The sequence below is a fragment of the Hyla sarda genome, chromosome 6, assembly GCF_029499605.1.
Source record: "Hyla sarda isolate aHylSar1 chromosome 6, aHylSar1.hap1, whole genome shotgun sequence".
NCBI lineage: Eukaryota > Metazoa > Chordata > Amphibia > Anura > Hylidae > Hyla > Hyla sarda.
In genome coordinates this window covers 78,094,313-78,107,681 of record NC_079194.1, presented here as the reverse complement: position 1 = coordinate 78,107,681, position 13,369 = coordinate 78,094,313, and the positions used below count along the sequence as shown (strand labels likewise).

At 43.2% G+C, this 13,369-nt stretch overlaps 1 protein-coding gene across 4 annotated transcripts in view; it reads left to right on the top strand.

Annotated features, from left to right (window-relative positions):
- PPARG (peroxisome proliferator activated receptor gamma) overlaps positions 1-13,369 on the top strand; it is a 149,502-nt gene that overhangs the window by 75,445 nt on the left and 60,688 nt on the right. The window contains exon 1 of one of the 4 annotated variants that reach the window (XM_056524259.1): positions 7,796-7,968. The exons of the other annotated variants lie outside the window; for them this stretch is intronic. The gene's annotated coding sequence lies outside the window, so the exon portion shown is untranslated. Of the gene's footprint in view, positions 1-7,795; positions 7,969-13,369 lie in introns of those variants that run through there. 4 annotated transcript variants of the gene reach the window in all.

Here is a 13,369-nt window from a genome sequence, read left to right as displayed (position 1 = left end):
TAAGGACCCGGGCTTTTTCCGTTTTTTCATTTTCAATTTTTCCTCCTTAACTTTAAAAAATCATAACTTTTTAAAATTTTCACCTAAAATTCTATACGATGCTTCTTTTTTGCATCACTAATTCTACTTTGTAATGACATTAGTCATTTTACCCCCAAATCTACGGTGAAACGGTAAAAAAAAAATCAATGTGCGACAAAATTGATGAAAAAACACTATTTTGTAAGTTTTGGGGGCTTCCGTTTTTACGCAGTACATTTTTTGGCAAAAATGATACCTAATCTTTATTCTGTAGGTCCATACGGTTAAAATGATACCCTACTTATATAGGTTTGATTTTGTATCACTTCAGAAAAAAATCATGAATACATGCAGGAAAATTTATACGTTTAAAATGGTCTTCTTCTGACCCCTATAACTTTTTTATTTTTCCATGTTCAGGGCACTATGAGGGCTCATTTTTTTGCGCTGCTATCTGAAGTTTTTAGCGGTACCATTTTTGTTCTGATCAGACTTTTTGATCACTTTTTATTCCCTTTTTTTGTGGTATAAAAAGTGATCAAAAATGCGCTATTGTGGACTTTGGAATTTTTTTGCGTGTACGCCATTGAATGTGCGGTTTAAAAAGTGGTATATTTTTATAATTCGGACATTTCCGCACACGGCGATACCACATATGTTTATTTTTATTTTTATTTACACTGTTTTTTTTTATTCTTGGAAATGCCGGGTGATTCAAACTTTTATTAGGGGAAGGGATAATTGAAAGGGTTAATGATTTTTTTTACACTTTTCTTATGCAATATTATAGCTCCTATAGGGGGCTATAACATTGCATTAAATGATCTTTTACACTGATTGATGCATCTCCATAGGAATGGATCAATCAGTGTTTTCGGCGATTGATTGCTCAAGCCTAGATCTTAGGCTTGAAGCATTCATTCGGCGATCGGACAGCACAGGAGAAGGTAAGAGACCTCCTTCTGTGCTACAGCTGTTCGGGATGCCACTATTATGCCGCGGCGATCCCGAACAGCTCCCTGAGCTAGCCGGGCTAGCCGGTGCTGTACGCTATTAGCGGCGGGTCCCGGCTTTACTATGACCTCGGTCCTGCCGCGATATGATGCGGGGTCGCCGTGAGGCCCCGCGTTATATCGCAGGATCGGGACTAATGACGTACTCATACGTCATGGGTCCTTAAGGGGTTAAACCACCTATTAATGACTTATATTATACAAATTTTTATTTCTTCTTTATAGAAATCATCATTTATAAAAACCACCTCATACCATCCAGAACATAATCCTGTCCGGTTACAGCATTACCTTTGTCCCAGCGAAATCACAGGCTGAGACAAAGTCCAGTAAGTGAGGGTGGTACTAGGAGTCCTGTGTGCTCACTCCTGTCCTGTCAGACTACAGCAAGAAAACTGAGAGGAAGAGGTTACAGAGCAGCCTGCAGTGATTGAATGAAGACATCCAGCACAGCACAGCAGACTCAGTGAAGAAGTGAATGTATAGTGAGTGAGGGGGGGACTAGCGCTCCTCTGTGCGCACTCCTGTCCTATCTGATTGCAGCATGAAAACAGACAGGAGGGGGTTACAGAGTAGCCTGCAGTAGTTGGATGAAGAGACCAAACACTCAGGGGGGAAGATAAGTTACGCAGAGAGGTGACACGCCCCCTCCAGAGCACAGGATGACAAACCTGTATTTGTAATATTCCTTGGGTAAATAATTTGTATATTTTTGGGTGAAAAAATACTGTCCCTGCAGCTATTTCTGTGAGGAGACAAAATACAGGAAGTGAAGTGAGGGCAGGACGAGCAGGCTCCTGGCTCGTCAATCATCCTGCTGTGTGAGCCAGGAGCATGTAATAAAGCCCTGCTTGTCCTCAGTGTACCGAGCCCTGCTTGTCCTCAGTGTACAAAGCCCTGCTTGTCACCAGTGTACAGAGCCCTGCTTGTCCTCAGTGTACAGAGCCCTGCTTGTCCTCAGTGTACAGAGCCCTGCTTGTCCTCAGAGTTCAGAGCCCTGCTCATCCTCAGTGTACAGAGCCCTGCTTGTCCTCAGTGTACAGAGCCCTGCTTGTCCTCAGAGTACAGAGCCCTGCTCGTCCTCAGTGCATAGAGCCCTGCTCATCCTCAGTGTACAGAGCCCTGTTTGTCCTCAATGCACAGAGCCCTGCTTGTCCGCAGTGTACAGAGCCCTGCTTGTCCACAGTGCCCAGAGCCCTGCTTGTCCTCAGTGTACAGAGCCCTGCTTGTCCTCAGTGCTCAGAGTCCTGCTTGTCCTAAGTGCACAGAGCCCTGCTTGTCCTCAGTGTGCAGAGCCTTGCTTGTCCTCAGTGTACAGAGCCCTGTTTGTCCTCAGTGTACAGAGCCCTGCTTGTCCTCAGTGCTCAGAGTCCTGCTTGTCCTAAGTGCACAGAGACCTGCTTGTCCTAAGTGTACAGAGCCCTGTTTGTCCTCTCTGTTTGTCCTCGGTGTACAGAGCCCTGCTTGTCTTCTGTGTACAGAGCCCTGCTTGTCCTCAGTGTACAGAGCCCTGCTTGTCCTCAGTGTACAAAGCTCTACTTGTCCTCAGTGTACAGAGCCCTGCTTGTCCTCAGTGTACAGAGCCCTGCTTGTCCTCAGTGTACAGAACCCTGCTTGCCCTCAGTGTACAGGGCCCTGCTTGTCCTTAATGTACAGAGCCCTGCTTGTCCTCAGTGTACAGAGCCTTGCTTGTCCTCAGTGTACAGAGCCCTACTTGTCCTCAGAGTACAGAGCCCTGCTTGTCCTCAGAGTACAGAGCCCTGCTCATCCTCAGTGGATAGAGCCCTGCTCATCCTCATTGTACAGAGCCCTGCTTGTCCTCAGTGCTCAGAGCCCTGCTTGTCCTCAGTGTACAAAGCCCTACTTGTCCTCAGTGTACAGAGCCCTGCTTGTCCTCAGTGTACAGAGCCCTGCTTGTCCTCAGTGTACAGAACCCTGCTTGTCCTCAGTGTACAGGGCCCTGCTTTTCCTTAATGTACAGAGCCCTGCTTGTCCTCAGTGTACAGAGCCCTGCTTGTCCTCAGTGTACAGAGCCCTGCTTGTCCTCAGTGTACAGAGACCTGCTTGTCCTCAGTGTACAGAGCCCTGCTTGTCCTCAGTGTACAGAGACCTGCTTGTCCTCAGTGTACAGAGCCCTGCTTGTCCTCAGTGTACAGAGCCCTGCTTGTCCTCAGTGTACAGAGCCCTGCTTGTCCTCAGTGTACAGAGACCTGCTTGTCCTCAGTGTACAGAGCCCTGCTTGTCCTCAGTGTACAGAGCCCTGCTTGTCCTCAGTGTACAGAGCCCTGCTTTTCCTCAGTGCACACTTTTTTTATGTGGACTCCTCACAGAGACACAGCCGTTGTCTGTACGGGCATGCTGGGAGTTGTAGTTTTGCAACAGCTGGAGGTCTACAGTTTGGAGACCACTGCTATAGTGTGATGAAACAAAAATAAAGGATATATTCTTATTCTACATTTCCTTTAGGTGTTGTGCCAAAAGTGTAAGCTGCCAAAGGACAAAATAATTATATATTTCTGCTACAGATCTGCAGCACATCCCGGTTTTGCTGGCACAGAACGTCATTTTTCTGTCATGTTTTATCAGGTAACCTGTCTCAAGTCGGCCATACACATAAGATTAATGTCGGCCAAACCCACCAATATAAATGTAACCAGCCAACTGTTTAATGTGTATGAGGGACTACCAATTTTCCCCAATGGCAGATATAAGGGGGGAAAAAGGCTTGAACTCTTAGGCTATGAAATTCCTCTGCAGCAGAGTCCCACTGATTTCAATGTGACTCTGCGGCACTGTTCACATAGCGAAATTTCCTCAAAAATCCTGATTTCGGAATTGGCAGAAACAATGAACCTATTTTCCGCCCATGTTTTCCACATTCCGCACATTATTCGCCACATGATTAACATAGCCTTAGATTTCCACCTGCCCAATCCTTTTTGTTCTCCAAGGGCAAATGCCAGTAACACAAGATTCTGGCAGCAGCTCTTTCTCTTATCCCCGTTTGGAACACATGCATACTCGGCCGAGCTAAGTATACAGTTGTATGGGGGGTGGGGGGGTTGGAAGAGATAGCTGTCAGCCATACATATACATTCATCTGAAGCACATTCCAGCTTTAAAGGGGTACTCCGGTGAAAACCTTTTTTTTTTATATCAACTGGTGGCAGAAAGTTAAACATATTTGTAAATTACTTCTATGAAAAGATCTTAATCCTTCCTGTACTTATTAGCTGCTGAATACTACAGAGGAAATTCTTTTCTTTTTGGAATGCTCTCTGATGACATCACAAGCACAGTTCTCTCCGCTGACATTATTATAATAATAACGCTTTATTTATTGTTGTCCTTAGTGGGATTTGAACCCAAGTCCCCAGCACTGCAAGGCAGCAGTGCTAACCACTGAGCCACCATGCTGCGCTTAGCATACTTACATCTGCTATGCATCTGCTATGCATCTGCTATGCTTGGTTGCTAAAATGGACAGAGATGTCGGCAGAGAGCACTGTGCTCGTGATGTCATTAGTGTTCCAAAAAGAAAGGAATTTCCTCTGTAGCAATCAGCAGCTAATAAGTACTGGAAGGATTAAGATTTTTTAATAGAAGTAATTTACAAATATGTTTAACTTTCTGCCACCAGTTGATTTAAAAGAAAAAAGGTTTTCACTGGAGTACCCCTTTAAAGCTGGAATGTGCTTCAGATGAATGTATATGTATGGCTGACAGCTATCTCTTCCTATACCTATACCTATACCTATATAATTCCTATACCTATACAAAATAAAAGGTATTAAAATGTGACCAGTGTCACATTAAAGTGCAGAGTTCCAAGTGTATATAAAGTGCTTAAACCAGTGTTTCCCAACCAGGGTGCCTCCAGCTGTTAAAAAACTACTACTCCCATCATGCTGGGAGTTGTAGTTTTACAACAGCTGGAGGCACCCTGGTTAGGAAACAGTGTTACCTCTGCACCCCTTATACTTTACTGCTGAGCCTGCTTTCTGACTACAGCAGTGCTTCCCAACCATGGTGCCTTCAGCTGTTTCAAAACTTAAACTTCCAGCATGCCCGGACAGCCTTTAGCTGTCCGAGCATGCTGGGAGTTGTAGTTTTGCAGCAGCTGGAGGCACACTGGTTGGGAAACACTGGCAATTCTTTTTTATTTTTTTTATTTGTATAACAAGTGTAAGAAAACAGTACAGTGGGGGAGCTGGTCAAGTAATAAAGAGAAATTGTCCGCTCTGCTGCATGTCTTATAACTAATCTAAGAGTCCGTAACATAAACACTGGCAATTCTTTTATGAGGCATAACCTGGATCACATCTACCATGCGTCCTTTATAATACTGGTGTCTTTTTATATGGCAGAACGAGCTTTGGGGCATCTGTTACCTCTGCACCCCTTATACTCTAGCTATGCAACACTGCTGAGCCTCCTTTCTGTCTACAGCATTGCTTCCCAACCAGGGTGCCTTCAGCTGTTGCAAAACTACAACTCCCAGCATTCCTGGACAGCCTTCGGCTGTCCAGGCATGAATGCCCCTTTAATGTCTCTTTCTGTTTACTGTTCTGCTTCATATTTGGCTAGCTGTGTATTTGGGGGGGGGGGGGGGGGGGGGAGTTATGAAAATTTTGGAAATCTGCAACACCAAGATAAGACTGGTAGTGCTATTTACTACAGACCCGTTTGGATCTGAATGAGAGGTCCGCTGGGATTGTTGGAAGGAAATAATTCACTTTCCCTTCAAGCTCAACCAAATTAAAGGGGTACTCCGCTGGGAAAAAAAATGTTTCAATCAACTGGTGCCCGAAAGTTAAACAGATTTGTAAATGACTTCTATTAAAAAATCTTAATCCTACCAGTAATTATCAGCTGCTGTATACTACAGAGGAAGTTCTTTTCTTTTTGAATTTCTTTTCTGTCTAGCTACAATGCTCTCTGCTGACACCTCTGCCCATGTAAGAAACTGTCCAGAGCAGGATAGGTTTACTATGGGGATTTGCTTCTGAGAGCACTGTGGTCAGACAGAAAATAAATTTATCTATCTATCTATCTATCTATCTATCTATCTATCTACATAGTATCTATCTACCTTCTATGCATCTACTTAAAGGGGTATTCCAGGGAAAAACTTTTAAAAAAAACTTTTAACCCCTTTAACCATAAAAAACCCCTTTAACCATAATCTACAGTGCCTCTACCTATCAAGTATCTACCTATTACCTATCTATCTAATCCCAGAAAGCAGCAATCCTGTATAGTAATGTGCACAGGTGCCTCCTGTCATTGATCCGGGTCAGGGATCCCAATAGTTACGATACAGAGAAGCAGTGGCACTCCAATATGGTGAAAAATGTGTTGTGACAATGGTAGCCTGAGGTTGCTGAAACATAGCTCGCTAAGGAGTTAATAAAGACAACACTTTTTTTTCACCATATTGTAGTTCCACCGCTTCTCTATATGGTATCTATCTATTTATCTATCTATATACCAATAGTAGAAAACCGCAGCACACAGGTGACTTGGTGAAGAATATGTGGCTTTATTCACCAAACAATGGCGACTTTTCGGCTGCCTCTCACAGCCAATGGCTCGACAATATGGCTCGACAATGTGAGAGGCAGCCGAAACGTCGCCATTGTTTGGTGAATAAAGCCACATATTCTTCACCAAGTCACCTGTGTGCTGCAGTTTTCTACTATTGGTATCGTCTGGGACTTCTGGGACTAAGTCCACCTACAGTGGTCCCTCAACATACGATGGTAATTTGTTCCAAACGGCCCATCGTTTGTCGAATCCATCGTATGTTGAGGGATTCGTGCAATGTAAAAGTGCATTAAATACTCACCTGTCCCCGCCACTCCGGACCGCGTCCTCACCGCTCCCAATGGTCTCCCAGGGGCTCCCGATGGGGTCCCGCTGCTCCGGCATCTTCTTCTGGGTCTTCCACATCTTCTCCGGTGTCCGGGCCTCGCTTTCTGGTGACGTTATTATGTTAGTGCACCGGGTCGGCGTGCACAGCTACGTAATAACGACGCCGAAAAGGGAGGCCCGGACCCCGGAGAGGACCCGGAGCAGCAGGGATAGGTAAGTGAACCTGCTGGGGCACATTACACTGCTATACGACAGCAGTTTAAGCATTTTGCGCTGTCGGATAGCAGTTAATGCGATGGCCCCGACATATAAAAGCATCGTATGTCGATGCTAACATTGACATGCGATGGCCTCTGAGACGCCTTCGTATGTCGATTTGATCATATGTCGGGGCCATCGCATGTCGGGGGGTTACTGTACAGTGAGCACCTACCTGGACTTTTTTCTAGTGCTGCCGAAACTTTTCTCTAAGCTATCTATCTATCTATCTATCTATCTTTCTATCTATCTTTCTGTGTATCTATCTATCTATCTATCTATCCATCCATCCATCATCTCCAGTAGATCTAAACTGAACATGAAGCACCCAACTTTGATGAGGGAGGTAACTTATGGGCCACCAGGTGGCAGTATCACCTTAATCAGGTTTATTAGAAATAATATTTGGAGAATACTTTGGGCACCCTACAAGCAGTCAGATGAGACAGCCAGGGGCTGCTGGTCAGTGAGGATAGATAGCACAGCTAGCAATGTGCTCTCCTCAGTCTGTGAGGGTTTGGGGTGGAGAGAGGGAGGACCTGAGAGAGGAAAGGGGAGTGACAGGCAGCAGAGAGCTTTGACACTATAGTGCAGGCAGGATCTGATGAGAGGGAAGAGACCCAGTGACAGAGAATAGATTGAAGTGTCCTCACTCCATGTGACAGCTATAGTGGACACTATCACCATATCTTGCCTGGACTCTCCCCCCCCCCCCCAGCTTATGGCTGACTACTACTGAGCTGCAAGATAACAAGTGGCTATCAAGAGCACAGCTAGTCCTGCTGACTGGTACACATTGCAGGTCAGTGATCTTCATGTTACTAACTTGTATCCCCTACATGTGCCCTGGAATTCCCTGGTGATGGGACATACCTGTTATTAAAGGGGCTACATGCCTTTTAGAGATGTAGGAAGCCTGGGAAATGTCATCTCCTCTAATGTCCAAAACAAACCTATCCCTGTTTATTTTGGGGGGTCCCCTGCTAATGTCACCCTATAGCAATTGATTTAATTCACATTTGCATCTACAACACTATGATCCATATCAATGGTATCCAAACTGTAGACCTCAAGATGTTGAAAAACTACATCTCCCAGCATGCCCGGACAGCCAAAGGCTGTCCGGGCATGCTGGGAGATGTAGTTTTGCAAGGAGGTCCACAGTTTGGAGACCAGTGATCGATTTATTCAGTATACATAGGCTTGTTTACAATTTGGAAACATTGTTGCTATTTCAATATTTATTTATTAATATTATTTATATTAAAGTGTCAGTTAGTTTGTAATATTTATTAGTTACTATTACTGATCAGTAGATGGTGTTCTACAACTTGTAGTTCTCCAGCTGTTGCAAAACTACAACTCCCATCTCTGGGCATGATGATGGGAGTTATAGTTTTGCAGCATGTAAGAAAATACTATTCAATGGGCTAGAACCTGGTCATTTTCTGCTGTACTAAGATATATATATATGTATATATATATATATATATATATATATATATATAAAGAATAAACTGCAGCACACAGAAGTATCTTGGTGCAAAAAAAAAAGGTGATTTATTCCATCTTCAGCAAAAAAATATATAAGGTGCAACGTTTCGGTAGTCTCACACCACCATCTTCAGGCATCTTCAGGTGGTGTGAGACTACCGAAACGTTGCACCTTATATATTTTTTTGCTGAAGATGGAATAAATCACCTTTTTTTGCACCAAGATACTTCTGTGTGCTGCAGTCTATTCTTTTTATTGAAGTTGGAGTCCTTTACCAAGTCTCCTATGACTGCGTGCACCTTATTGGAATCTGCTGCTGCTTTTCTGTGGATGTGCTGCTTTTCTGAGTTCTATAAAAAAATATATATATATATATATATATATATATATATATATATATATATATATAATTATTATATTGAGGGCTACAAAGTTAACAGTTGTACTTTAAATGGACATATAGGATAGTTATGTTATTTACTACAGATTAGTCAGTATTCAGTATATATAATGTACTGAGGTCAGAAAAGTGGTCAGTATGTGATATACGGAAGGTATGAGATGGGTCGGTTATGGTAATATGTAGCCAGGGATAAGAATAGGACAGGGTGCTATATACTGGCTCTGATACGGTATGTACTGTGTCCGGGTTACAGAAAGATTGCAGCAGACCGTTCTCCAACGGATCCCATTACCTATTTTGTAATATGGTAATTTCTCAGATTACTCGAGGTAATGCACCATAATAATGATAGATTAGCCAGATTATCTAAATTCTCAGTTATTCAATCTGCATATATGGTTTTACCTCTATTCACCATCTGTTTTCCATGCCACTGTATTCTTTACAACTATTCAGATATAATCGTTAAAAAAAAAATCACTTTGATACATTAAGTTACCGGGAATCATCCTGATCATATTAAATATAATACAAATGTATCTTCTGCATTGTGAGTTCTCGTTGATGTGTTGTTGTTATATACTATGGCAATGACAGTAAGAACCATATATAGTTTGGAAACAGAGGGATAAGGATAAGTTCAGATTGCTGTCGTGCTCTGTCCCGTTCTGGGTCCATTTGGCAATTTTTTTTGCCCCCAAAATGGGTTAGAGCACAACTGACACCATGGGGTTTTGACGGATTCTATTGACTTAAATAGGATCTGTTGGAGATCAGATAGTATGTATATTATTATTTTTTCCCGCTAAACTCCTGCCGTTTTGATGGAATTGCCTACGAAGCTCCTCATAGCGGAGCTCAACGGTCATGTGAAAGAGGCCTAACGTGTAACATTTGGGCCCCAGTGCAAACTCTGTAACAGGGCCCCATGTCTCCCATGTGCCATTTAGACTGGTGTCTTCTTGGAGCCCTCTCAGACACCAGGGCTCTGGTGCACTCCCTAAAATTACATCCATGTTTAGAAATTGGAAAAGAAAAGGATGTTCACTGTTCATTGACTATATTGAGGTCCATTATAAATCTCCTATAGCCAATAACCAAACATGACAGCGTAGATCAAAGCAGGGTTTTTTTTTGGCCTCTGACATCACCGATCCCGTTTTTGACATGAATCAGCAGGATCGCATGGCAGAGATTTCATTTGCCGGGTCACATGTTGCAGAAGAGATTTTAGTAAGTACATTTTTTGGGGAACCCACGTGTGAGTCGAAGTGACATAACCAGACGCTGACTTGTCACGTCCGGAAAATGGGTCAAGAGAATTGTCAAGTAAGGGGATGTTCAAGATTTATTCACAAGGTATTCTGTAATATTATGTTGAGTGTGTTACGTTTCCTGAAGCTGCTTCCTACTATAACCTTTTATCACTAGTCACCAATGTTATTCTATTTAAGTCTATTGTTTAATGTCTTAGAGGCTTTATAAGTCCATAGAGTTTAGGTATCTGTGGTAACGGGGTGTGATGAGGGCTGATGTTGTTACCCTAGGGGCAGATGGCATTAACCCCTTGTATTTGTGACCCCAAGGCGTGGTTTATCCTCAATACCACCCGAAGGTAATACCGCTGGATCCTGGGTAGGCACCGGGGCAATAAAGACTCTGACGCCAAGTTACAGACAACAGTAGCTTTACTGAGGGTAGACAGATGGTAAAGTCTATACAGTTCAGCCAGGGCCCAAGGAGGTGACCAGTGACGCAGAGACCTTAAGGGTTTGCTGGGACTTGTAGTAGGACTGGACAATTGAATGCAGACCACGCTGACTTGACAGATGACAGGGACTGACTTGACTCATAAAGCTGTGACTTTATCTTACTTGAGTTGATGGTGACTGCAGGACTTGACTTTGAGGCCTCCAACACTCAGGACACACACACTAGACTGCACTGGACCTCAGCAGGAAGCAAGAGCTCTAAGCTCCAACAGAGAAGGGCTAGCGCCACCCAGGGCTTATATGGGGGAAACTATAGGGAGCCCAGAGGTCACTCTTGGGATCACCTGGCACCTCCTGGGTAACAATCACATGACATAACTCTTACAACACATTTTATAATACAATACATTGCAGAACGTATGTATGGGGGGGGGGGGGGGACAGGTGCGAGGGGCCCTGGGGATACTGAATGAGGCTGCCTGACAGGACAGCAAGGGTACGGGGCAACATCTCCCGCACTGGGCCATCACATATGCAAACTGTCAACCTCAAGTTGTTGCAAAACTACAACTCCCAGCATGCTGTCCGGGAATGCTGAGAGTTGTAGTTCTGCAACATCTGAAGATCCACAGAGAGCTACGGAGATATCCTTTTTATATAGTACGGAAGAGCAGCATGTAAAATAAACATGTTTCTGTAGCTGCAGTCCTCTTATTAGCACTCAATGCCAGGATTCTATCTTAATAAGTGTAAGCATTACATGTTCCTGTGATAGGAGTCCTACCCATAAACCTGTTTGCACCCTGTCAGCAGTTCAGGCCACACGAGTTTATGTTCTGCTCTATGAGTTACAATAGGTCATCATGTCAGATTACCTTTTACTGACAGTTAAGTAAAGGCTTCTTCTCCGTGCGCTCAGCGTACTGAGGAGACCTTGCGGTAGTGATGTCTTCTACTCTGTTGACCGCTCATGTTGTCACATTCCTACTGTCTGTGAATGATGAGGATGTTAGACGGGTTTTTTTCCTTGAAAGTCAGGTTCCTAATTGTTCTCATTGCACAGAATAAACAGGTGGACACTATTGAATAGGTAAACTCCTCTCGGTCTTATTCTTGGAATCTGCGACTTATCTTCAAAGCAAGGAGAAATAATATTAGTCTAAAATGTTGTGATTCCAGGGTTTTATGTTTAGCTTTGGTTTTCCTATAAGTCATAGAACGGTTTAACATTAACTATGCCATAAAGGCTTAAAGGCCTGTCTAGACCAGTGGTCTTAAAATTCAGGATCTTTCAATTGTCCATGTAGGTCAAGTACAGGGGCTGGGTACTGTAAAGACCAGTGTTGTCCAGACGGTGGACCTCCAGATGTTGCAAAACTACAACTCCCAGCAAGTTCAGACAGTGACAACCATGCTGGGAGTTGTAGATTTGTGAGATCTGGAGGCACCCTTGCTGGAAAACACTGGATCATAGGGTGATACTGGCCCTTATGGATTCGTTTATCTGGATTAAGAGAGGTAATAGACGCCTGAGGTGCCTATATCCCTAACTAGATTGTGAGTTATTCCTAATAGATACCTAAAAGCTTCATTCTTTAGGGGCATTTTAGTGTGAGCCTCAGCGGCCGCTATGTTACCCATAGACATAAGAGGCACAGGATGACGTTGGTGCTATCTTCTTTCTACATGGTAAAGTTTACGGTGGCTCCTTTCCACAGATGTGAAAACACAAAGATAATGGGCCCAATGATTACAGTGTACCACTTGCCTATTTGAGAAAAGCACTTTCTTGTCTGCAGATTGGTGCGGATTATATGAATGTTGCAGTAGACAAAAAACTGTGTATGTAAAATCTGTAGTTGCGGAGTTTGCTCCAGATTCATAGCATTTCCACTGAAATCTGCAAAAATGTATTACAGATTTTGACTTCATTATGGGGAAAATCTGGGGAAAATCTGGTCTAAATCTGCAGTAATTCTGCAGAATAAATTGACAAGAGGCAGATTTATAATCCGCACCGCACAGATTTTGTGCGGATTTGTGAACAAAATTTTTTACAAATCCTAGTCTTTTTTCTGCTACTGTTATACACTGCTGATTTTCTGCACATGAATCTGCTGTTGAAAATCTGCAACATATCTGCACCATGTGTACATACCCTAAAACAGCAAGTGGGGCAATGGGCTCTTTACTGGACTTTTATCATTTCAGTGTCACCACATTTTCATTTTGAAATTAAATCTAATAGTTTTTGGGCCCTTAGTATGAAATGTAATCCAGTAGTTTTGGGCCTTAGTATAAAATGTAATCCAGTAGTTTTGGGGCCCTTAGTATGAAATGTAATCCAGTAGTTTTGGGGCCCTTAGTATAAAATGTAATCCAGTAGTTTTGGGCCTTAGTATAAAATGTAATCCAGTAGTTTTTTGGGTCCTTAGTATAAAATGTAATCCAGTAGTTTTGGGGCCCTCAGTATAAAATGTTATCTATTAGTTTTTGGGCCCACAGTATGAAATAAAATCCTGTCGTTTTAGGCTCTTAGTATGAAATGTTATCCAGTAGTTTCGGGCCCACGGTATGAAATGTAATCCAGTTG